The sequence below is a fragment of the Artemia sp. Qi Xiang Cuo genome, chromosome 6, assembly GCF_049724085.1.
Source record: "Artemia sp. Qi Xiang Cuo chromosome 6, ASM4972408v1, whole genome shotgun sequence".
Lineage (NCBI taxonomy): Eukaryota > Metazoa > Arthropoda > Branchiopoda > Anostraca > Artemiidae > Artemia > Artemia sp. Qi Xiang Cuo.
The window spans coordinates 10,953,100-10,980,555 of NC_142799.1; the positions used below are offsets into that span (position 1 = coordinate 10,953,100).

The window sequence follows — 27,456 nt, forward strand, 5'->3', positions numbered from 1 at the left end:
AAACATAATGGGCAAATGGGAGGGTGGAAGTGGAAGGGGGATTAGTTTCCCTCCAATCACTTTCGACTATTAAAAAGGGCATCAGCCCTTTCTATTTTCAATCGAATGAGCCCTTTTCGAAGTTCCCACGACAACTCCTTCGATACGAAGTGCCCTGGTCTAAACAACAAAAACAACACAAAATATCACTAATCACTTTCGACTATTAAAAAGGGCACTAGCCCTTTGAATTTTAAATCGAATGAGCCCTTTCTTGAAGATTCTGCGACAACGCCTTCTATAAAAACCTTATATGCCCCCAGGGCATAACTTAAAACCCTTGCCCTGAGGGCTGTGGGGGAGTATCCTCCTCAAAAACATATTTTGTATCTGGAAATCAACTACGCTGAACAAAATGGCTATCTCAAAATTTTTATTGGATGTGTTTGGGGGAATGATAGGCGTGGGGGGGGGGGGTGGGTAGTTGCCCTCCGATCACTTTTGACTATTAAGAAGGGCACTAGCCCTTTGAATTTCCAATCAAATTAGCTGTTTTTGAAGTTTCTTCGACAACGCCTTATGTAAAAACCTTATATGCCCCCAGGGCATAACTTAAAATCCTTGCCCTGAGGGTTGTGGGGGAGTGTCCTTCTCAAAAACATATTTTCTATCTGGAAATCAACTACGCTGAACAAAATGGCTATCTCAAAATTTTGATTGGATGTTTTTGGGGGAATGATGGGCGTGGGGGGGGGGGGCTAGTTGCCCTACAATCACTTTCGACTATTAAAAAGGGCACTAGCCCTTTGAATTTCCAATCAAATTAGCTGTTTTTGAAGTTTCTTCGACAACGCCTTATGTTAAAACCTTATATGCCCCCAGGGCGTAACTTAAAATCCTTGCCCTGAGGGTTGTGGGGGAGTGTCCTTCTCAAAAACATATTTTCTATCTGGAAATCAACTACGCTGAACAAAATGGATATCTCAAAATTTTGATTGGATGTTTTTGGGGGAATGATGGGCGTGGGGGGGTGGCTAGTTGCCCTCCAATCACTTTCGACTATTAAAAAGGGTACTAGCCCTTCAAATTTCCAATCGGATAAGCCTTTTTTGAAGTTTCTATGACAACGCCTTCTATAAGAACCTTATATGCCCCAAGGGCATAACTTAAAACCCTTGCCCTGAGGGTTGTGGGGGAGTGTCCTCCTCAAAAACACATTTTCTATTTGGAAATAAATTACGCTGAACAAAATGGCTATCTTAAAATTTTGATTTGATGTGCTTGGGGGGATGATGGGCGTGGGGGGAGGGGCTAGTTGCCCTTCAATTACTTTCGACTATTAAAAAAGGCCCTAGAACTCTCGATTTCCAATCGAATGAGCCCCTTTTGAAGTCTCTACGACGACTCTTTCCATAAGAAGTGCCCTGCTCTAAAGTAAAAAAAATATATATGGTACATAGTGCCAACATTGTTCTTATATACCCTCAGGGCATAATTTAAAGCCCTTGCCCTGAGGGTTGTGGGGGAGTGTCCTCCTTAAAAAGATATCTTCTATCTGGAAATCAACTACGATGAACAAAATTTTGATTGGATGTGTTTGGGGGAATGATGGATGTGGGGGGGGGCTACTTGCCCTCCAATCACTTTCGACTATTAAAAAGGGCACTAACCACCCCAATTTCGAATAGAATGAGCCCTTTTCGAAGTTTCTACGACAACTCCTTCGATACAAAGTGCCTGTCAAAGAAAAAAAAAACACATTGTGGCCACATTATTCTTTACTTAGGCAGCGCTAGCGCGCTGCCTATGATCAGAAGTTAAGCAGGATTGTGTTCTATCCCCCTTTATATCGATCATTTTGATGGACTTAATCTTAAGGACAAAAGGAAAGACAATGGGAGACCAAGGAATCAAATGGGAAGGAAAAACTCTCCTGCGCTTAGATTATGCTGATGATTTAAGCATCTTAGATGAAAATGTGAGTAAAATGAATCAACTTTTAGAGGTTTGGCGATTTCAAAGTGCTAGAATAGATTTGAAAATTTGTGTTAAGAAGACTAAGTCACTAAGGCTAGGAATAAGTGAAGGTGAAAAAATGACGTCGGATCACGAAAATATTGATCAGGTGGGCAGCTTTACTTACCTCGATAGTATCAGAGGCAACGCTATAGCTTTGCCTGTAGTAAAGGCCATATTGCTCAAATGTTTTATTATTACTTATTATTTTTTTCCCCCAGAGGCACTTCATATGGAAGGCGTCGTCGTAGAAACTTCAAAGGGGGATCATTCGATTGGAAATCGGGAGTTCTAGTGCCCTTTTTAACAGTCGAAAGTGATTGGAGGGCGAAAAGCCCCCCCCCCCTCACGCCCATCATTCCCCCAAACACATCCAATAAAGATTTTGAGATAGCCATTTTGTTCAGTGTAGTTGATTTCCAGATAGACAATATGTTTTTGAGGAGGACACTCCCCCACAACCCTCAGAGCAAGGGTTTTAAGTTATGCCCTGGAGGCATATAAGGTTTTTATAGAAGGTGTTGTCGTAGAAACTTCAATAAAGACTCATTCGATTGGAAATTCAAAGGGCTAGTGCCCTTTTTAATAGTCGAAATTGATTGGAAGGCCACTAGCCCCCCCCCACGCCCATCATTCCCCCAAACACCTTCAATCAAACTTTTGAGATAGCTGTTTTGTTCAGGGTAGTTGATTTCCAGATAGAAAACATGTTTTTGAGAAGGACATTTCCTCACCACCCTCAGGACAAGAGTTTTAAGTTATGACCTAGGGGCATATAAGGTTTTTATAGAAGGTGTTGTCGTAGAAACTTCAAAAAAGGCTCTTTCAATTAGAAATTTAAAGGGCTAGTGCCCTTTTTAATAGTCAAAAGTGATTTGAGGGCAACTTGCCGCCCCACGCACATAATTACCCCAAATATATTCAATCAAAATTTTGAGATAGCCATTTTGTTCAGTGTAATTGATTTCCAGATAGAAAATATGTTTTGAGGAGGACACTCCCCCACAGCCCTCGGGGCAGGGGTTTTAAGTTATGCCCTGGGGGCATATAAGGTTTTTATAGAAGGCGTTGTCTTAAAATCTTCAAAAAAGGATCATTCGATTGGAAATTCAAAGGGCTAGTACCCTTTTTAATAGTAGAAAGTGATAGGATGGCAACTACCCCCCGTCTCACGCCCACATTTTCCCCAAACACATCCAATAAAAACTTGGAGACAGCCATTTTATTAAACGTAGTTTTAAGTTCTGGAAATTAGATCTTTGAGGATGACAGCCCCCCCAAAGCCCTCAGGGCAAGGGGTGTAACTTATGCCCTGGGGGAGTATAAGGTTTTGTGTAGACAGCGTTGTCGTAGAAACTTCAGAAAGGGCTCATTCGATTGGAATTTTAAATGGCTAGTTCCCTTTTTAATAGTCGAAAGTGATTCTAAGGTAACTGACACCCCCTCCACGCCCACTGTTTCCCCAAACAAATCCAATCAAAGTTTTGATATAGCTATTTTGTTCAACATAGTTGAAAGTTCTGGAAATTATATTTTTGATTAGGACACTTCCCGCACAGTCTTCAGGGGCAAGGGTTATAAGTTATGCCCTGTGGGCGTATATGGTTCTTATGGAAGGAATGCTCTTATAAACCTCAGAGAGGGCTCATTTGATTGGAATTTGAAAGTTCTAGTTCACTTTTTAAGTGTCAAAAGATATTGGAGGGTACCCCGCTCCCCCCCCCCCCCAACGACCCTTCTTTCACAAATGCATCAAATAAAATTTTTTAGATAGCTATTTTGTTAAAAATAGTTCAAAGATCATATAAAAAAAAATCCGGTTTCGACACAACCCCCAAGGGCCCGGGGGCAGGCGTTGTAAGTTATGCCCTTGGGGCATATATGGATCTTATTGATGGGGTGCTCGTATTAACTTCAAAGAGGGCTCATTTGATTGGAAATTGAAAGTTCTAGCTCACTTTTAAGAGTCGAAAGAATTTAGAGGGCACCTAGCCCCCCCCTCCACGCCCTTTTTTCCTGAAACCCATCCGATAAGAACTTCGAGATAGATTTTTTTTAAAATAGTTCAAAGACCATATAACGAAAACTCAGGGGTCAACACAGCCCCCCAGGGCCCGAGGGCAGGGGTTGTAAGTTATGCCCTTGGGGAATATATAGTTCTTATTGAAGGGATGCTCGTAAAAAAAAATCAGAGATAGCAGTAGAGGTCTAAGTACCATTTTGCTTGCAGGTATAGGAATTCCCATACTATTTGCTTGATGCTCTACACCTTTTCAAAGAGAGTGTGTACCCCCTCAGATGGTATCCACTACAGTTTGACTTGCACATTGTAAAAAGCAACCAAACATATAAAGTGGTCAAAAACGTTTTGAGAGTATAATTGTTTTTTTTTTAAATTAAAAACTAGAAATGGTCAAATTGTGTATTCAGGAATGATTTTGTTGGAATAGCTGTGTATAACCCATGCATTTTCCACTGTTCCATTTCATTGAAGTATTTGCTATCAAGAGTGGTTTCTGATTTTTTTTTTGGGCAATTTCCTTTAGTTAAGAATATTTTGTTATGAATTTGTAGGTAGATAGAATTTGAGAATTGGATCCTATGAATGTGGAGAAAAAAAGGGTTTATCATTTGCGAATTGGACTATACGAACGATATTAATTGAATAATAGGGAAAAAAACAGAGCTAGATAACATTTGCAAATTGGATCGTATGAAGGTAGAGAAAAAAGGGTATAGCATTTGCGAATTGGTGATAATTAGTTAAGGTAACCCCTCGGGGTTGTTAACTCATAGCTTATTTATTATAAATTTGGAACAATATCAATCTATGCAAATGGTTAACGATGATAAAATGGTCTTATGAGCTGACCTAGCTTTACTTCTTCGATTTGTTCTGTATAATACACAAGTGGCGTTTGATAAGTGTTGTCAATTTAAAATAGAGTTTAACGTTATAGTATACTAAAAAGTTGATACTAATAGAGATGTAGATGGCAAGAAAAGAATTTTAATAACAGATACCTTTGCTTCTTCGATGTTTTCTGAATGAATACACAATTGGAGGGGGGAAGGCAGCGGGGTGTCATAGAGTACTTTTATTGCTGTACTGTGGGCCAACGTGCGTTCGAAAAAACCCGAATGAATGAGTTGAAATAGAATTTTTAAGTACAAATGGCTGAAAAGTGTTTTGGGGGAGATGGGTCAATGACAAAGGGGTTTCTTAGAGTATATATAGTGTGATAGTGGGGGGTGAATTGCTAGCGAAAAACCCAAATGAATGAGTTGAAATAACATTTTTCACTAGAAATCTCTGAAAAAATATTTTTGGGGGGACATAGTGCGAGGGCAGACGGCTTTCATAGAGTAGTTATAGTGTGATAGTTTGGGGGCGTATTGCTTGCAAAAAACCCGAGTGGATGACTTGAAAATAAAATTTTTAAAAAGAAATGGCTGAAAAGTGTTTTGGGGGAGATGGGTTGATGGCAAAAGAATGTCTTAGCGTAGTTATAGTTTGATAGTTTGGGGGCGTATTGCTTACAAAAAACCCCGAGTGGATGATTTGAAAATAAAAGTTTTAACAATAAATGACTGAAAAGTGTTTTGCTGAAGATGGGTAGATGACAGAGGGGTGTCTTAGCGTAGTTATAGTGTGATAGGGGGGGGGGCGAATTGCGAGCGAAAAACCCAAATGAAAGATTTGAAAAAACATTTTTAAATAGATATCGCTGAAAATATATTTTTGGGGGGAGATAGTGCGATGGCCTCCGGCTGTCATAGAGTAGTTATAGTTTGATAGTTTGGGGGCGTATTGCTTACAAAAAAACCCGAGTGGATGACTTGAAAATAAAATTTCTAACGAGAAATGGCTGAGAAGTATTTTGGGGGAGATGGGTTGATCGCAGAAGGATGTCTTAGAGTAGTAATAGTGTGATAGTGGGGGGTGAATTACTAGCGAAAAACCCAAATGAATGAGTTGAAATAAAATTTTTAACTAGAAATGGCTGAAAAGTGTTTTGGGGGAGATGGGTTTATGACAGAAGGAAGTATTAGCGTAGTTATAGTGTGATAGTGGGGGGTGAATTGCTAGCGAAAAACCCAAGTGGATGACTTGAAAATAAAATTTTTAACAATAAATGTCTGAAAAGCGTTCTTGGGGGAGATGGCTTGATGGCAGAAGGATGTCTTAGCGTAGTTATAGTGTGATAGTGGGGGGGGGGGGAATTACTAGCGAAAAACCCAAATGAATGAGTTGAAATAAAATTTTTAACTAGAAATGGCTGAAAAGTGCTTTGGGGGAGATGGGGCGATTAAAGAGGGGTGTCTTAGCGTTGTTATAGTGTGATAGTGGGGGGGCGAATTGCTAGCGAAAAATCCAAAAGAATGAGTTGAAATAACATTTTTAACTAGAAATCTCTGAAAAAATATTTTTGGGGGGAGATAGTGCGATGGCAGCCGACTTCCATAAAGTAGTTATAGTGTGATAGTTTGGGGGCAAATTGCTTGCAAAAAAACCCGAGTGGATGACTTGAAAATAAAATTTTTAACTAGAAATGACTGAAAAATGTTTTTGGGGGGATGGGTTGATGGCAGAAGGATGTCTTACTGTAGTTATAGTGTGATAGTGGGGGGGGGGGGCGAATTGCTTGCGAAAAAACCCGAATGAACGAGTTGAAATAAAATTTTTAACTAGAAATGGCTGACAAGTGTTTTTGGGGAGATGGGGTGATGACAGAGGGGGGTCTTAGCGTACTTATAGTGTGATAGTGGGGGGCGAACTGCTAGCCTAAAATCTGAGCTAATACGGGTTTATGACCGTAAACTCTAGGTTTTTGTAAGAAAATTATGGAAAATACAATTCTCTGGTTCAAATGTGAAACTTAAGTCCATTTTTGGATCGAAAAATAAAACTATTTCCGTAAAATCTGAGCTAATAAGGGTTTTTGGCCGTAAACTATAGTTTTAATGAGTTGAAATAAAATTTTTAACCAGAAATGGCTGAAAAGTGTTTTGAAGGAGATGGGTCGATGACAGAGGGGTGTCTTAGCGTAGTTATAGTATGATAGTGGGGGGCAAATTGCTACCGAAAAACCCAAATGAATGAGTTGAAATAACATTTTTAACTAGAAATCTCTGAAAAAATATTTTTGGGGGGAGATAGTGTGATGGCAGCTAGCTGCTATAGAGTAGTTATAGTGTGATAGTTTGGGGGCGTATTGCTTGCAAAAAAACCCGAGTGGATGACTTGAAAATAAAACTTTTAACGAAAAATGGTTGAAAAGTGTTTTTTGGCAGATGGCCTGATGGCAAAAGGATGTCAGAGTAGTTGTAGTGTGATAGTGGGGGGGGGGTGAGTTTCTAGCAAAAATATTAAAAGACTGCGTTGAAATCTAAATTTTAACTATAAATGACTGAAACATGTTTTGGGGGAGATGGGGTGATGACAGAGGGTTGTCTTAGCGTACTTATAGTGTGATAGTGGGGGGCGAATTTCTAGCCTAAAATCTGATCTAATAAGGGTCTGTGACCCTAAACTCTAGCTTTTTATAAGAAAATCATGGAAAACACAATTCGCTGGTTCCAATGTGAAACATAAGTCCATTTTTGGATCGAAAAATAACACTATTTTTGTAAAATCTGAGCTATTAAGGGTTTTTGACCTTAAACTCAAGTTTTTTGTAAGACAATTATGGAAAATACAATTCGTTGGCTCATAGGTGAAACTTAAGTCTAGTTTTGGATCGAAAAAAAAACTATGTCCGTAATCTCAGATATAATTAGGGTTTTTGAACGTAAACACTTGTTTTATTTATGTAAATTATGTAAATCACAATTCCTTGATGCTAATGTTAATCTTAATTCCATTTTTTGTATCGAAAAATAAAACTATTTCCTTAACTTATTAGATAATAGGGATTTTTGACCGTAAACTCTAGTTTTTCTGTAAGAAAATTATGGAAAATACAATTCTCTGATTCAAATGTGAAACTTAAGTCCATTTTGGAGCAAAAAATAAAACTATATCCGTAAAATCTAAGCTAATAAGGGTTTTTGACCGTAAACTCTAGTTTTTTGTAAGAAAATTATGGAAAATACAATTCGTTGGCTCATAAGTGAAACTTAAGTCCAGTTATGGATCGAAAAATAAACTATTTCTCTAAAATCTGAGCTAATATGGGTTTTTGACCGTAAACTCTAGTTTTTTGTAAGAAAATTATGGAAAATACAAATCTCTGGTTCAAATGTGAAACTTAAGTCTGTTTTTGGATCGAAAAATTAAACTATTTGCGTAAAATCTGAGCTAAGAAGGTTTTTTGACCTTAAACTCTAGTTTCTTGTGACAAATTAATGTAAAATACATGTATTTGTCTCATCTTTTAAACATAGTTATATTTTTTATTGAAAAATAAAACTCGGTCCGTTGCATTGGATATTATTAGGGTTTTTGACTGTTAAATCTAGTTTTTTTGTGCTAATACTAGGGAAAATACATTAAATTGTCTATTTTAAAAAAATAAGGTCAATTCCTTGATCGAAAAATAAACTCTTTCTGTAAAATATAATATCATAAGTGCTTTAGACCGTCAACACTAGTTTCATTTAAGAAAACTATGGAAATTACAATTCTCTGGTTCAAATGTGAAACTTAAGTCCATTTTTGTATCGAAAAATAAAAAAATTTATGTAAAATCTTAGATAATAAGCGTTTTTGACCGTAAACTCTAGTCTTATTTAAGAAAATTATGGAAAATACAATTCTCTGGTTCTAATGTGAAACTTAAGTACATTTTGGATCGAAAAATAAAAATATTTCATTAAAATATTAGCTCATAATGGTTTTTGACATTAATCTATATTTTTATTCTAGAATGTTCGGTAAAATACAGTTCATTTGCTCTTAGGTAAAACTTAAGCCAATTTATTGATTGAAAAAAAAACTATTTATCTAAAATATTAACTAATAAGGGTCTTTGACCGTTAACTCTATTTTTTGTAAGAAAATTATGGAAAACACAAGTCTCTGGTTCAAATGTGAAACTTCAGTCTATTTTTGGATCGAAAAATAAAAATATTTCTCTAAAATCTGAGCTAATAAGGGTTTTTGACCGTAAACTCTAGTTTCTTGTAAGAAAATTATGGAAAATACAATTTGCTGGTTCAAATGTGAAAATTATGTCAATTTTTGATTGAAAAATAAAAATATTTACGTAAAATATGATCTTATAAGGGTTTTGACTGTAAACTTTAGTTTTTTTTAAGAAGATTAGGGAAAATACATATATCTGGTTCAATTATAAAACTTAGTTATCTTTATTGATAAATAAATAAACAATTTATGTAAAATATTAGATAAGAAGGTGTTTGACTGTAATCACAATTTTTTTTTTTGAAGATTAGAGAAATTAAAAATCCCTGGTGCAAACTTTTAACTTAATTCCATTTTTTTAATCGAAAAATAAAACTATTTCTGTAAAATCTTAGCTAATAATGGTTTGTGAAAGTATACTCTATTTTTTTGTTAAAAGATTATGGAAATTACAAGTCCCTTGTTAAAATTTAAAACTTAAGTAAATTTTTTAATCGAAAATAAAACTATTTCTTTAAATTCTGAGATAATTCTTGTTTTTGACAATAAACTCGATGTTTTTGTAAGAACATGAGCTACCAAAAATTAACTTTTTAAATTTTTAACCAAGAATTCAAGATTGTTTATATAAAATTAATTCTATTGAATTGATATATGATATACTCAGGGATTTTGAAATTCAATACTAGTTTTTTTTGACATATTAATGTTTAAAATAAAAGTAGTTGATAAAAATTTAAATCTTAAGTCCTTTTTTGATCAAAAATAAACTATTTATGTAAAATCTGATCTAATAATGGTCTTTGACCGCAAACTCTAGTTTTTTGTAAGAAGATTATGGAAAATACAATTCTATGGTTCAAATGTGAAACTTAAGTCTATTTTTGGATCGAAAAATTAAACTATTTCCGTAAAATCTGAGCTAATAAGGGTTTTTGACGGTAAAATATAGTTTCTTTTTGCACAAGTGTTGAAACCGTAATTCTCAGGTTCAATCGGAACACTTAGTTCCAATTTTGGAACGAAGAAAAAAACCATTTTCGTCGAATTTGAGCTAATGGTGTGGTTTGGCCTTAAATTCGAGTTTCTTGTTGGCAAAGTGGGGAAAATAAAATTTTCTGGTTAAAATGCTAAATTGATGTCTATTTTTGGATCAAAAAATAAAACTATTTCCGTAAAATCTGAGCTAATAAGGGTTTTTGACAGTAAACTCTAGTTTCTTGTAAGAAATTTATGGAAAATACAATTCTCTGGTTCAAATTTGAAACTTATGTCCATTTTGGAACGAAAAATAAAATCGTTCATTAAAATTGCATCTTATCATGGTTTTTGAACGTAAACTCTAGTTTCTTGTAAGAAAACTAGGGAAAATGCAACTAATTGGCTAAATTATAAAGCTTAGGTCAATTTCGGGATTAAAAAATAAACTATCTCTGTAAAATATGAGCTAATAAGTGCTTTTGACCGTAAACTCTAGTTTTTTGTAAGAAAATTATGGAAATTACAATTCTCTGGTTCAAATGTGAAACTTAAGTCTATTTTTGGATCGAAAAATAAAACTATTTCTGTAAAATCTGAGCTAATAAGCGTTTTTGACCGTAAACTCTAGTTTTTTGTAAGAAAATAATGGAAAATACATTTCGTTGGTTCAAATGTGAAACTTCAGTCCATTTTTTGGATCGAAAAATAAAACTATTTCCGTAACATCTGAGCTAATAAGGGTTTTTGACCTTAAACACTAGCTTTTTGTTAGAAAATTAGGGAAAATACAGTTCGTTGGCTCTTAGGTGAAACTTAGGTCCAGATTCGATCCGTAAACTCTAGTTTTTTGTAAGAAAATTAGGGAAAATACAAGTCTCTGGTTCAAATGTGAAACTTAAGTCTATTTTTGGATCGAAAAATAAAACTATGTCCCTAAATTCTCAGATAATACGTCTGTTTGACATATAAATATAGTTTTTTGTAGGAAAATTAGGGAAAAGACAATGTGCTGGCTAAAAAGTGAAGCTTATGTCAATTTTTGGTTGCAAAATTAAATAATATAAGTAAAATCTGAGATTATAAGGGTTTTTGAAAGTAAAGTCTAGTTTCTTGTAAGAAAACTAGGGAAAATACAATTCTCTGGCTAAAATTTTGCAATCTAGTCTATTTTTTGATCAAAAAATAAACTTAGTCTGTAAAATATGGTATAGTAAGTGTTTTGAATATAAACACTATTCTTTTTTATTAAGGTAAGTGTCATTATAATTATCTTACGAAGACTTGAATCTTCATTCTAATTTTTTTAGCGAAAAATTAAAAAATTTCTTTGACATATGTGCTCATAAGGATTTTTGACCGTAATCTCTAGTTTTTTTGTAAGAAAATAATGGAAAATACAATTCTCTGATTCAAATGTGAAACTTAAGTCAATTTTGGATCGAAAAATAAAACTATATCCGTAAAATCTGAGCTAATAAGGGTTTTTGACCGTAAACTCTAGTTTTTTGTAAGAAAATTATGGAAAATACAGTTTGTTGGCTCATAGGTGAAACTTAAGTCCAGTTATGGATTGAAAAAAAAAACTATTTCTCTAAAATCTGAGCCAATAAGAGTTTTGACCGTAAACTCTAGTTTTTTGTAAGAAAATTATTGAAAATACAATTCTCTGGTTCAAATTTGAAACTTAAGTCTATTTTTGGATCGAAAAATTAAACTATGTCCGTAAAATCTGAGCTAATAAGGGTTTTTGACCTTAAACTCTAGTTTCTTGTAAGAAAATTATGGAAAATACAAGTCTCAGGTTCAAATGTGAAACTTAGGTGAATTTTGGATCGAAAAATAAACTATTTCTGTAAAATCTGAGCTAATAAGGGTTTTTGACCGTAAACTCTAGTTTTTTGTAAGAAAATTATGGAAACTACAATTCTCTGGTTCAAATTTGAAACTTAAGTCTATTTTTGGATCGAAAAATTAAATTATTTCAGTAAAATCTGAGCTAATATGGGTTTTTGATCGTAAACTCTAGTTTTTTGTAAGAAAATTAGGGAAAATACAATTCTCTGGTTCAAATGTGAAACTTAAGTCTATTTCTGGATCGAAAAATAAACTATTTCTGTAAAATCTGAGCTAATAAGGGATTTTGACCGTAAACTCTAGTTTTTTGTAAGAAAATTATGGAAATAATACTTATCTGGGTGAAATTTTAAACTTAATTCTATTTTTGGATCAAAAAATTAAAAAATTTATTTAGAATCATAGCTAATAAGGGATTTTGAACGTAAACTCTACTCTGATTTAATAAAATTATTGAAAATACAATTTTCTGATTCTAATGTGAAACTTAAGTAAATTTTTTGTAACTAAATATAAAACTATACCAGTAAAATCTGAGCTAATAGGGGTTTTTGACCGTAAACTCTAGTTTTTTTGTAAGAAAATTATTTAAAATACATGATCTTTGTTCAAATTTTAAACTACGGTCAAGTTTGGATTGAAAAATTCAACTATTTCAGTAAAATATGAGCTAATAAGGGTTTTTGACCTTAAACTCTAGTTTAATGTAAGAAAATTAGGTAAAATAAAGTTCGCTGGCTCTTATGTAAAACTTAATTCCAGTTATGGATCGAAAAATAAACTATTTCTCTAAAATCTGAGCTATTAAGGGTTTTTGAGCGTAAACTCTAGATTTTTGTAAGAAAATTATGGAAAATACAATTCTCTGGTTCAAATGTGAAACTTAAGTCTATTTTTGGATCTAAAAATTAAAATATTTCCGTAAAATCTGAGGTAATAAGGGTTTATGACCGTAAACTCTAGTTTATTTTAAAAAAATTATGGAAAATACAATTCTCTGGTTCAAATGTGAAACTTATGTCAATTTTGGAAAGAAAAATAAATATATTTCCGTAAAATCTGAGCTAATAAGGGTTTCTGACCGTCAACTCTAGCTTTTTGTAAGAAAATTAGGGAAAATACAATTCTCTGGTTCAAATGTGAAACTTAAGTTTATTTTTGGATCGAAAAATAAACTATTTCTGTAAAATTTGAGCTAATAAGGGTTTTTGACCGTAAACTCTAGTTTTTTGTAAGAAAATTATGGAAAATACAATTCGTTGGCTCATAGATGAAACTTAAGTCCAGTTATGGATCGAAAAATAAAACTATTTCTGTAAAATCTGAGCTAATAAGGGTTTTTGACCGTAAACTCTAGTTTTTTGTATAAAATTAGGGAAAATACAATTCTCTGGTTCAAATGTGAAACTTAAGTCTATTTTTGGATTGAAAAATAAACTATTTCTGTAAAATATTATAGAAGAAGGTGATTTACTATAAATAATATTTTTATTTTATAAGGTTAAGTAAGTGACACTAATTTTTTGAAAACGATACTCTTGTGTACTATTTTTTGAGCAAAAGAATAAACTATTAAATAAACATATAAGCTCGTTAGGATTTTTGTCCGTAATCTCTATTTTTTTGTCAGAACTTCAGGTACCATACACTGTTTTGGATCATTAGGGAAGATTAAGTCAAGATATAGATCGAAAATTGAGAAATTGACGCAAAATCTGAGATAGTAAGGGTTTTGACTGTAAACTCTAGATTTTTGTAAGAAAATTATGGAAAATAAAATTCTCTGGTTTTAATGTGAAACTTAAGCCCATTTTTGGAATGAAAAATAAAACTATTACCGTAAAATCTGAGCTAATAAGGGTTTTTGACCGTAAACTATAGATTTTTGTAATAAAATTACGGAAAATAAAATTTGTTGGCTCATAGGTGAAACTTAAGTCCAGTTTTGGATCGAAAAATAAACTATTTCCGTAGAATCATATCTAAAAAGCGTTTTTGAACGTAAACAATATATTGATTTTTTTCAAGAAATGTAATTACTCTTCTCTTATGATAAAGTTAATAAAAAGTAATAATTTGTTAACGAAAAATTATACTACTTCCTAGAAATCTAATCGATTCGTGGATATTGAAAGCAATCTCTAGTTTTTTGAAATAAATTTATGGACTATAAATCGCGCTAATTAACATGTGAAACTAAGGTCCATTTTGGATCGAAAATTACAACTATATCCGTAAAATCTGAGCTAATAAGGGTTTTTGACCTTAAACTCTAGTTTTTTGTAAGAAAATTATGGAAAATACAATTCGTTAGCTCATAGGTGAAACTTAAGTCCAGTTATGGATCAAAAAATAAACTATTTCTGTAAAATGTGAGCTAATAAGGGTTTTTGACCGAAAACTCAAGTTTCTTGTAAGAAATTTATGTAAAATACATTTCTCTGGTTCAAATGTGAAACTTAAGTCTATTTTTGGATCGAAAAATAAAACTATGTCTTTAACATCTGATCGAATAAGGGTTTTTGACCGAAAACTCTAGTTTATTATTAGAAATTTATGGAAAATAAATTTCTTTAGATCAAATGTGAAACATAGGTCCATTTTGTATAGAAAAATTAAACCATTTACATAAAATCTGAGCTAAAAAGGGATTTTGACCGTAAACTCTAGTTTCTTTTAAGAAATTGATGGAAAATAATATACGTTGGTTCTAATTAAATACTTCAGTCCATTTATGTATCGAAAAATAAAACTATATCTTTAAAATCTGAGCTAATAAGGGTTTTTGACCGTAAACTCTAGTTTCTTGTAACAAAATTATGGAAATTAAAATTCTCTGGTTCAAATGTGAAACTTAAGTCCATTTTTGGATCAAAAAATAAAACAATTTATGTAATATCTTAGCTAATAAGCGTTTTTGACCGTAAACTCTAGTCTTATTTAAGTATATTATGGAAAATACAATTCTCTGGTTCTAATTTGAAACTTAGGTCCAATTTTAGGAACGAAAAATAAAACTATTTCCGTAAAATCTGAGCTAATAGGGGTTTTCGACCGTAAACTCTAGTTTTTTTGTAAGAAAATTATGGAAAATACAATTTTCTGATTCAAATGTGAAACTTCAGTCCATTTTGGATCGAAAAATAAAAATATATCCGTAAAATATGAGCTAATAATGGTTTTTGACAGTAAACTCTAGTTTTTTGTAAGGTTCAAATGTGAAACTTCAGTCTATTTTTGGATCGAAAAATAAAAATATTTCTGTAAAATCTGAGCTAATAAGGGTTTTTGACCGTAAACTCTAGTTTCTTGTAAGAAAATTATGGAAAATACAATTCTCTGGCTCAAATTTGAAACTTATGTCCATTTTGGATCGAAAAATAAACTATTTCCGTAAAATCTGAGCTAATAAGGGTTTTTGCATGTAAACTTTAGTTTTATGTAAGAAAATTAGGAAAAATACAACTCTCTTTTTAAATTATGACAATCAGTAAAGTTTTTGCATCAATAAATATACAAATTACTTAAAATATTGGAGCAAAAGTGTTTTGAATGTAATCAAAAGTTTTATGTTTTGAGATAAGGGGCTTTACAATTCCATGGCGCAATCTTTTAACTTCAGTCCATTTTTTGAATCGAAAAATAAACTATTTCTGTAAAATCTGAGCTAATAAGGGTTTTTGAAAGTAAACTCTAGTTTTTTGCAAGAAAATTATGAAAAATACAATTCACTGGTTCAAATGTTAAACTTAAGTCTATTTTTTGATCGAAAATAAAACTTTTTCTGTAAAATCTGAGCTAATACGGGTTTTTGACCGTAAACACTATTTTTGTATAACAAAATTAGGGAACATACATGTCCTTGGTTCAAATGTAAATCTTAAGTCCATTTTTTGGTTCGAAAAATAAAAATATTTACTAGAAATATGAGATACTTATAGATGTTGACCTTCAACACTAGTTTTTTTTGTATGATAATAATGTAAAATACAATTCTCTGATTCAAATGTGAAACTGAAGTCCATTTTGGATCAAAAATAAACTATTTCTGTAAAATCTGAGCTAATAAGGGTTTTTGACCGTAAACTCTAGTTTTTTGTAAGAAAATTATGGAAAATACAATTCTATGGTTCAAATGTGAAATTTGAGTCTATTTTTGGATCTAAAAATTAAACTATTTCCGTAAAATCTGAACTAATAAGGGTTTTTGACCGTAAAATCTAGTTTATTGTAGGAAAATAATGTAAAACATACGTCTCTGGTTAAAACGGGAAACTAAGGTCCATTTTGGATCGAAAAATAAAATTATTTATGTAAAATCTGAGCTAATAATGTTTTTTGACAGTAAACTCTAGTTTTTTGTAAGAAAATTATGGAAAATACAATTCTCTGGTTCAAATTTGAAACTTAAGTCTATTTTTGGATCAAAAAAAAAAAATATGTCCGTAACATCTGATCTAAAAATGGTTTTTGACCGAAAACTATAGTTTCTTATGAGAAAATAATTGAAAATAAATTTCTTTATTTAATCTGTTAAACATATTTCCATTTTGGAACGAAAAATAAAAATCTTTTCATAAAATTTCAGCTTAATAGGGTTTTGACTGTAAAATCTAGGTTTTTGTGAGAAAACGGTTGAAATTACACGCCTTTGTCTCAATTGTAATACTTAAGTCAATTCTTGGATATAAAATTATATTATTTATGTAACTTCTGAGCTCAGATCGAATTTATACCTTAAAATCTATTTTCTTCTTACAATTCTATGTAAAATAAATTACTTTGATTATAATTTTACAATAAAAAATATATTGGGATCGAAAAATAAAACTATTTATGTAGTGTACTATATAATAGTGGTTTTTGAAAGTAAACTCTACTCTTTTTTAAGAAAATTATGGAAATTACAATTCGCTGGTTCTAATGTGAAACTTAGTTCCATTTCTTGGAACGAAAAATAAAATTATTCCCGTGAAATTTGATATAATAAGGGCTTTTTACCTTAATATCTATTTTTTTTAAGAAAATTATGGAAAATACAATTCTTTGATTCAAATGTTAAACTTAAGTCCATTTTGGATCGAAAAATAAAACTATATCCGTAAAATACGAGCTAATAAGGGTTTTTGACCTTAAACACTAGTTTTTTTGTTAGAATATTAGGGAAAATACAGTTTGTTTGCTCTTATTTAAAATTTAAGCCCAGTTATGGATTGAAAAAAAAACTATTTATGTAAAATATGAGTCAATAAGAGTCTTTGACCGTAAAATCTAGTTTCTTGTAAGAAAATTAGTGAAAACAAAAGTATCTGGTTCATATGTGACAATTCAGTCTATTTTTGGATAGAAAAATTAAACTATTTCTGTAAAATCTCAGCTTATACCTGTTTTTGACCATAAAATCTAGTTTCTTGTAAGAAAATTATGGAAAAGACAAATCGCTGGTTCAAATGTGAAACTTATGTCCATTTTTGAACGAAAAATAAAACAATTTCCGTAAAATCTGAGCTAATACTGGTTTTTGACCGTAAACTCTAGTTTTTTGTAAGAAAACCATGGAAATTTAAACTCTCTGGCTAAAATGTGAAACTTAAGTCTATTTTTGGATCGAAAAATAAACTATTTCTGTAAAATCTGAGCTAATAAGGGTTTTGACCGTAAAATCTAGTTTATTGTAAGAAAATTATGGAAAATACACAAGGCGTTGGCTTATAGGTAAAACTTAAGTCCATTTATGTATCGAAAAATAAACACTGTCCCTAAAATCTTAGCGAATAAGGGTTTTTGAATTTAAACTCAAGTTTTATTTATTAAGGTTATAAAAAATACAAATCCCTGACGCTAGTGTGTAACTTCTGTCCATTTTTTTGATAAAAAAATAAACCTATTTCAGTAAAATCTGAGCTAATAAGGGTTTTTGACCGTAAAATCTAGTTTTTTTTTAAGAAAATTATGGAAAATACAATTCTATGATTCAAATGTGAAACTTAAGTCCATTTTGGAGCAAAAAATAAAACTATATCCGTAAAATCTGAGCTAATAAGGGTTTTTGACCGTAAACTCTAGTTTTTTGTAAGAAAATTATGGAAAATACAATTCGTTGACTCTTGGGTGAAACTTAAGTCAAATTTTTGGATAGAAAAATAAATTATTTCTGTAAAATCTGAGCTAATATGGTTTTTTGACCGTAAACTCTAGTTTTTTGCAAGAAAATTATGGAAAATACAATTCTCTTGTTCATATGATAAAGTTAATTCCATTTTTTGGATCGACAAATTGTAATATTTCTGTAAAATCTGAGCTAAAAAGGGTTTTGACCGAAAACTATAGTTTCTTGTTGGAAGTTTACGGAAAATACAATTATCTAGTTACAACTTTAAACTTAGTTCCATTTTGGATCCAAAAAATAAACTATTTACATAGAATCTGATACTAGTAGGGTTTTTGACCTTACAATAGAGTTTCTTGTGAGATATCTAGGGAAAATACACTTATTTTTCTAAAATGTAAGACATAGTTAATTTTTGTGAACTAACTTTTTACTCTTTCAGTACATTCAGAGATAATAAGGGCTTTTGTACTGCCTAACTAGTTTCATCCTAGAATTCTTGTTTCAATTATAGACCCATTGTCTAACTTGAAAAATATGAATAATTTGTTTACGAAAAATTAAAATATTAATGTAGTATACTATATAATAGTGGTTATTTTACTTCATATCTAGTTTTATTTAAGTATATTATGGAAATTAAAATTTTCTGATTATAATGTTATAATAATGTATATTTCTATTAAAGAAAAATAAAACCTTACCCTAAATGTCTTATATCACAATTGATTTTGTCATTATTAACTATTTTTTTTGTCAGACATTTTTTGACATAAAATCTCTTTTGTTAATATGTTAATATTCGTTACATTTTTTGTATCGAAAAATAAAACTATTAACTTAATAAATTATATCCAAGGCGTTGTTTAAAGTAAAAATTAGTTTTTTGTTAGATTCAAATGTGAAACTTAAGTCTATTTTTGGATCGAAAAATAAAAATATATCCCTAAAATATGAGCTAATAAGGGTTTTTGACTGTACACTCTAGTTTCTTGTAAGAAAATTATGGAAAATACAATTCTCTGGTTCAAATTTGAAACTTATGTCCATTTTGGATCGAAAAATAAACTATTTCCGTAAAATCTGAGCTAATAAGGGTTTTTGACCGTAAACTCTAGTTTTATGTAAGAAAATTAGGAAAAATACAATTATCTGGTTCAAATGTGAAACTCAGGTCTATTTTTGGATCGAAAAATAAACTATTTACGTAAAATATGAGCTAATAAAGGGTTTGACTTTAAATTCTAGTTTTTTGTAAGAAAATAATTGAAATTACAATTTCTTGGTGCAAATTTAAAACTGAAGTCCATTTTTTGGAGCTAAAAATTAAACTATTTGCTTAAAATCTGAGCTAATGAGGGTTTTGGACCATAAACTCTAGTTTTTTGCAAGAAAATTATGGAAAATAGAAATCTCTGGTTCAGATGTGAAACTTAAGTCCATTTTTGGATCGAAAAATAAAACTTTTTCTGTAAAATCTGAGCTAATATGGGTTTTTGACCGTAAACTCTAGTTGTTTTTTAATAAAATCATGGAAAATATAATTCGTTGTCTCATAGGTGAAACTTAAGTCCAGTTATGGATCAAAAAATAAACTATTTCTGTAAAATCTTAGCTAATAAGGGTTTTTGACCGTAAACTCTAGTTTTTTGCAAGAAAATTATGGGAAATACAATTTTCTGGTTCAAATTTTAAACTTAAGTCCATTTTTGTATCGAAAAATAAAACTATTTACGTAAAAATCTGCTTTGATAAGCTTTTTTGACAGAAAACTATAGTTTCCTATAAGAAATTAATGCAAAAGACAATTCTTTAGTTCAAATTATAAACTTAGGTCCATTTTTGATCGAAAAATTAAAACTATTTCCGTCAAATCTGAGCTAATAAGGGTTTTTGACCGTAAACTCTAGTTTCTTGTTAGAAATTTAGGGAAAATACAATTATTTGGCTCAAATGTGAAACTTAAGTCAATTTTTGGATCGAAAAATAAACTATTTCTGTAAAATCTGAGCTAATAAGGGCTTTTGACCGTAAACTCTAGTTTCTTGTAAGAAAATTATGGAAATTACAATTCTCTGGTTCAAATGTGAAACTTAAGTCCATTTTTGGATCGAAAAATAAAACTATTTCTTTAGAATCTTAGCTAATAAGCGTTTTTGACCGTAAACTCTACTCTTTTTTAAGAAAATACAAGTATCTGGTTCAAATGTGAAACTTAGGTACATTTAGGAACGAAAAATAAAACTATTTCCGTAAAATCTGAGCTAATAAGGGTTTTTGACCGTAAACTCTATTTTTTTTGTAAGAAAATAATGGAAAATACAACTCTCTGATTCAAATGTGAAACTTAAGTCAATTTTGGATCGAAAAATAAAACTATATCCGTAAAATCTGAGCTAATAAGCGTTTTTGACCGTAAACTCTAGTTTTTTGTAAGGTTCAAATGTGAAACTTAAGTCTATTTTTGGATCGAAAAATAAAAATATTTCCCTAAAATATGAGCTAATAAGGGTTTTTGACTGTACACTCTAGTTTCTTGTAAGAAAATTATAGAAAATGCAATTCTCTGGTTCAAATTTGAAACTTATGTCCATTTTGGATAGAAAAATAAAACTATTTCCGTAAAATCTGAGCTAATAAGGGTTTTTGACCGTAAACTCTAGTTTTATGTAAGAAAATTATGGAAAATAAAATTATCTGGTTCAAATGTGAAACTTAAGTCTATTTTTGTATCAAAAAAAAAACTATTTCCGTGAAATCTGAGCTAATAAGGGTTTTGACCGTAAATTCTATTTTTTTGTAAGAAGATTATGTAAATTACAATTTCCTGGTGCAAATGTAAAACTTAAGTCTATTTTTGGATCGAAAAATTAAACTATCTCTGTAAAATCTGAGCTAATAAGGGTTTTTGACAGTAAACTCTAGTTTTTTGTTAGAACATTATGGAAAATACGATTCTCTGGTTCAAATTTAAAACTTAAGTCTATTTTTGGATCGAAAAATAAAACTTTTTCTGTAAAATCTGAGCTAATAAGGGTTTTTGAACGTAAACTCTAGTTTTGTGTAAGAAAATTATGGAAAATACAATTCTCTGGTTCAAATGTGAAACTTAAGTCCATTTTTTGGATCGAAAAATAAAACTATTTCCGTGAAATCTGAGCTAATAAGGGATTTTGACCGTAAACTCTAGTTTTTTTTGTAAGATAATAGTGGAAAATACAATTCGCTGATTCAATTGTGAAACTGAAGTCCATTTTGGATCAAAAATAAACTATTTATGTAAAATCTGAGCTAATAAGGGTTTTTGACCGTAAACTCTAGTTTTTTGTAAGAAGATTATGGAAAATACAATTCTCTGGTTCAAATGTGAAACTTAAGTATATTTTTGGATCGAAAAATTAAAATATTTCCGTAAAATCTGAGCTAATAAGGGTTTTTGACGGTAAAATCTAATTTCTTATAGGAAAATTATGAAAATCACAATTTCCTATTTCAAACGTGAAACTTAAGTTCATTTTGGATCGAAAACTAAAATTATTTCCGTAAAATATGAGCTAATAATGTTTTTTTATAGTAAACTCTAGTTTCTTGTAAGTAAATCATTAAAAAGAAAATCTGCTTGCTCAAATGTGTAACTTAAGTACGTTTTTGGATAAAAAAATTAAACTATGTCCTTAACAGATTATAGAATATTGGTTTTTTACCTAAAACTCTAGTTTCGTATGAGAAATTAATGGAAAATAAATGACTTTATTTAAAATTTGACAAATAGTTACATTTTTGTTTTAAAATAAAAAACATTTTCATAAAATTTTAGCTTAATAGGGTTTTGACTGTAAACTCTAGTTTTTTTGTGATAAAATTGTTTAAATTATAACTTTCTGTCTTAAATGTAAAACTAAAGTAAATTCTTGCATCTAAAATTATACTCTTTATGTACATTATGATCTCATCCGCAATTTAGACCTTAAACAATATTTTCTTCTAAGAATTCTATTTACAATAAAAAATTCTGATTCAAATCTGAAACTTAAGACTATTTTTGTTTCGAAAAATTAAAATAGTTACGTAGTGTATTAGCTAATAGGGGTTTTTGAACGTAAACTCTAGTTTTGTGTAAGAAAATTATGGAAAATATAATTCTCTGGTTCAAATGTGAAACTTAAGTCCATTTTTTGTATAGAAAAATAAAACCATACCTTTAAAGTTTTATCTAACAGGGGTTTTTTAGAGTAATCTCTAGTTTTTTTTGAAAGAAAATAATGGAAAATACATATTCTTTATTAAAATGTTAAAATTCAGTCATGTTTTGATTGAAAAATTAAAATATTTCCGTAAAATCTGAGCTAATAAGGGTTTTTGACCTTAAACACTAGTTTTTTTGTTAGAATATTAGGGAAAATACAGGTTGTTTGCTCTTATGTAATATTAAAGCACTTTATTGTATTGAAAAAAAAACTATTTCTGTAAAATAGGAGTCAATAATATTCTTTTACCGTAAAATCTAGTTTCTTTTAATAAATCTAGTGAAAACAAAAGTATCTGGTTAAAATTTGACAATTCAGTCCATTTTTTAATCGAAAAATTAAACTATTTCCGTAAAATCTCAGCTAATAAGGGTTTTTGACCTTAAACTCTTTTTTTTTTTAGTAATATTATGTAAAAGACAAGTTTATTTCTCAAATGTGACAGTGAATTACATTTTAGATATAAAAATTAAATTATATTATTTATATCTGATATTATTAGGGTCTTTGACTGTAAACTCTAGTTTTTTTTAAGAAAATTAGGGAAAATACATTTAGCTGGCTCATTTTTGAAACTTCAATCAATTTTTGCATCAAAAAATAAACAATTTCTGTAAAATATAAGCTAATACGTGGTTTGACTGTAAACACTAGTTTTTTGTAAGAAGATTAGGGAAAATACAATTCTTTGGTTCAAATTTGAATCTTAAGTCAATTTTTTGGATCGAAAAATAAAACTATTTCCGTGAAATCTGATATAATTGGGTATTTTTAAATTCATCTCTAGTTTTTTTGAAATATAATTGTTTAAAATAAACGTAGATGATAAATATTATAAACTTAAGTTCATTTTGGATCAAAAATAAAATAATTATGTAAAATATGAGCTAATAAGTTACTGTGTCCGCCAACTCTAGTGTTATGTAATAAGATTAGGTAAACTAAAATCCTCTTGTTCAAAATTAAAATTTGAGTCTATTTTTGGATCGAAAAATAAAACTATTTCCGTAAAATCTGAGCTAATAAGGTTTTTTGACGATAAAATCTAGTTTCTTGTTGGAGAATTACGGAAATCACAATTCTCTTGTTCAAACGTGAAACTTAGGTCCATTTTGTATCAAAAAATAAAATTATCTTCGTAAAATCTGATATATGAATTGGTTTTGACCTTAAAATATATTTTTTTTTTATAAGATTATTTAAAATAAAATTCTCTTGCTAAAATGTGAAACTAAAGTATGTTTTTTTATAGAAAAATAAAACTATGTATGTAACAGCTGATGGAATAATGGTTTTTGACCGAAAACTCTATTTTCTTATAAGAAATTAATAGAAAATAAATTTATTTAGTTCAATTGAGAAACATAGTTCCATTTTTGTTCGAAAAATAAAAATATTTCCATAAAATTTGAGCTTAAAAGGGTTTTGACTGTAAACTCTAGTTTTTTGTAAGAAAATTATGAAAATTACTATTCTCTGGTTCAAATGTGAAACTTAAGTCCATTTTTGGATCGAAAAATAAACTATTTATGTAAAATCTGAGCTAATAAGGGTTTTTGACAGTAAACTCTAGTTTTTTGTAAGAAAATTATGGAAAATACAATTCCCTGGTTCAAATCTTAAAATTAAGTCTATTTTTGGATCTAAAAATAAAACTATTTCTGTAAAATCTGAGCTAATACGGGTTTTTGAACATAAAATCTATTTTCTTTTAATAAAATTATTGAAAATACTATTAGTTGGTTCTAATTTGAAAATTATTTATATTTTTGTATAAAAAAATAAAACCATACCCGTGAAGTCTTATCTAACAGGTTTTTTTTACATTAATATCTAGTTTTTTTTGAAACAAAATAATGGAAAATAAATGTCCTTTATTCAATTTTGAAACTTCAGTACTTTTTGGATTGAAAAATAAAAATATTTCCGTAAAATATGAGCTAATAATGGTTTTTGACAGTAAACACTAGTTTTTTTGTTATAATATTAGGGAAAATACAGTTGGTTTTATCTTAGGTGAAACTTAATCCCATTTATGTATTGAAAAAAAAACTATTTCTGTAAAATAGGAGTTAATAAGAGTCTTTGACCGTAAACTCTAGTTTTTTTTAAGAAAATTATGGAAAACAAAAGTCTCTGTTTCAAATTTTACAATTCGTTAATTTTTTTGATAGAAAAATTAAAATATTTCCCTAAAATCTGAGATAATACCTCGGTTTGACCGAAAAATATATTTTCTGGTAGTAAAATTATGGACATGACAAGTTGCTTTCAAAAATGTTAAGGTTCTGGAAAGTTTGGGTCTAAAAAATAAACACTATTAGAAAAATCTGAGCTTAGAATTTTCTTTGAATTAAACCTCTAGATTTTTGTGATACATCTATGGAAAATGCATTTCTATTTCTAAAATGTGACAATTCTTTAATTGTTTGTATATAAAACTTTTCTTTTTCTGTAAAATTTGGGCTAATAAGTGGTTTTAACGTCAAAATTCGTTTTATTTAATAAAAATAGTGACAATACACATAGCTTGTTCAAGTTTGAATCTTAAGCCCATTTTTGGATCGAAAAATAAACCATAGCTATTAAGTATGAACTAATAGGGGTTTTTTACAGTAAACTATAATTTTTTTGTAAGAAAATTATTGAAAATACAATATTTTGGTTCAAATGTTAAACTCCAGTCCATTTTGGATTGAAAAATAAAACTATTTCCGTAAAATCTGAGCTAATAAGGGTTTTTGACCGTAAACTCTAGTTTTATGTTAGAATATTGTGGAAAATAAAGTTCTGTTGGCTCTTAGGTGAAACTTAAGTCCAGTTATGGATCGAAAAATAAACAATTTACGTAAAATCTGAGTTATTAAGGGATTTTGACTGTAATTTATAGTTTTTTGTAAATACATTATGGAAGATACGATTTTCTGTCTAAAATTTTAATTTTATGTATGTTTTTGGATAAAAAAAATAAACTATTTCCTTAAAGTCTGATCTAATAATGGTTTTTGACTGGAAACTCTAGTTTCGTATAAGAAGATTATGGAAAATACAATTCTCAGGTTCAAATGTGAAACTTAGGTGAATTATGGATTGAAAAAAAACTATTTCTCTAAAATCTGAGTTAATAAGGGTTTTTGACCGTAAACTCTAGTTTTTTGTAAGAAAATTATGGAAAATACAATTCTCTGGTTCAAATGTGACACTTAAGTCTATTTTTGGATCGAAAAAAAAAACTATTTCCATAAAATCTGATCTAATACTGGTTTTTGACAGTAAACTCTAGTTTTTTGTGAGATATTTAGTGAAAACACAAGTCTTTGTTTAAAATGTGAAACTTAGGTACATTTTTGAATCTAAAAATGAAACTATTTATGTAAATATGAGCTAATAAGGGCTTTTGAACGTAAACTCTAGTTTCTTGTAAGAAAATTATGGAAATTATAATTCTCTGGTTCAAATGTGAAACATAAGTCTATTTTTGGATCGAAAAATAAACTATTTCCGTACAATCTGAGATATTAAGCAATTTTGACTGTAAATTCTAGTTTTTGTAAATAAATTATGGAAAATACGATTTTCTTGTTAAAATTTGAATTTTAAGTCTGTTTTTGGATCGAAAAAATAAAATATTTCATTAAAAGCTGATATAATAAGGGTTTTTGACCGGAAACTCTAGTTTCTTGTAAGAAAATTATGGAAAATACAATTCTCAGGTTCAAATGTGAAACTTAGGTGAATTTTGGATCGAAAAATAAACTATTTCTGTAAAATCTGAGCTAATAAGGGTTTTTGACCGTAAACTCTAGTTTTTTGTAAGAAAATTATGGAAACTACAATTCTCTGGTTCAAATTTGAAACTTAAGTCTATTTTTTGATCGAAAAAAAAAAATATTTCAGTAAAATCTGAGCCAATACGGGTTTTTGATCGTAAACTCTAGTTTTGTGTGAGAAGTTTATGGAAAATACAATTATCTGGATCAATTGTGAAACTTAAGTCCATTTTTGAAACGAAAAATAAACTATTTTTATAAAATTGCAGCTTATAATGGCTTTTTACTTTAAACTCTAGTTTTTTGTGTGAAAATCGCGGAAAATGAAATTTTTTGTTTAAAATGTAAAACTTGAGTCTTTTTTTGGATTGAAAAATAAATAATTTCTATAAAATATTAGCTTAAAAGGGATTTTGAAAGTAAACACTATTTTCATGCTAGACTATTATGGAAAATACAAGTTTCTGGTTTTAATTTGAAAAATAATTCTATTTTTGTATCAAAAAATAAAACAATTTATGTAGAATCCTAGATAATAAGGGTTTTTGACAGTAAACTCTACTCTTTTTTAAGAATATTATCGAAAATACAATTCTCTGGTTCTAAAATGAAACTTAGGTCCATTTTGGAACGAAAAATAAAACTATTCCCTTGAAATCTGTTCTAATAAGGCTTTTTGACAGTAAACTCTATTTTTTTTGTAAGAAAATAATGGAAAATACAATTCTCTGATTCAAATGTGAAACTTAAGTCCATTTTGGATCGAAAAATAAAACTATATCCTTAAAATCTGAGCTAATAAGGGTTTTTGACCGTAAACTCTAGTTTTTTGTAAGAAAATTGTGGAAAATACAATTCGCTGGCTCATAGGTGAAAATTAATTCCAGTTATGGATCGAAAAAAAAACTATTTCTCTAAAATCTGAGCTAATAAGTGTTTTTGAGCGTAAACTCTTGTTTTTTGTAAAAAAATTATAGAAAATACAATTCTCTGGTTCAAATTTGAAACTTATGTCCATTTTTGGATCGAAAAATAAAACTATTTCCGTAAAATCTGAGCCAATAGGGGTTTATGACCGTAAACTCTAGTTTCTTGTAAAAAAAATTATGGAAAATACAATTCTCTGGTTCAAATGTGAAACTTATGTCCATTTTGGATCGAAAAATAAAACTATTTTATTAAAATATGAGCTAATAAGGGTTTCTGACTGTAAACTCTAGTTTTTTGTAAGAAAATCAGGGAAAATACAATTCTCTGGTTCAAATGTGAAACTTAAGTCTATTTTTGGATCAAAAAATTAAACTATTTCTGTAAAATTTGAGCTAATAAGGTTTTTTGACCGTAAACTCTAGTTTTTTGTAAGAAAATTATGGAAAATACAATTCGTTGGCTCATAGATGAAACTTAAGTCCA

The 27,456-nt window shown here is 29.8% G+C and overlaps 1 protein-coding gene across 1 annotated transcript in view; it reads left to right on the plus strand.

Annotated features, from left to right (window-relative positions):
* LOC148950857 (uncharacterized) overlaps positions 1-27,456 on the plus strand; it is a 79,824-nt gene that overhangs the window by 6,391 nt on the left and 45,977 nt on the right. The window lies entirely within an intron of this gene.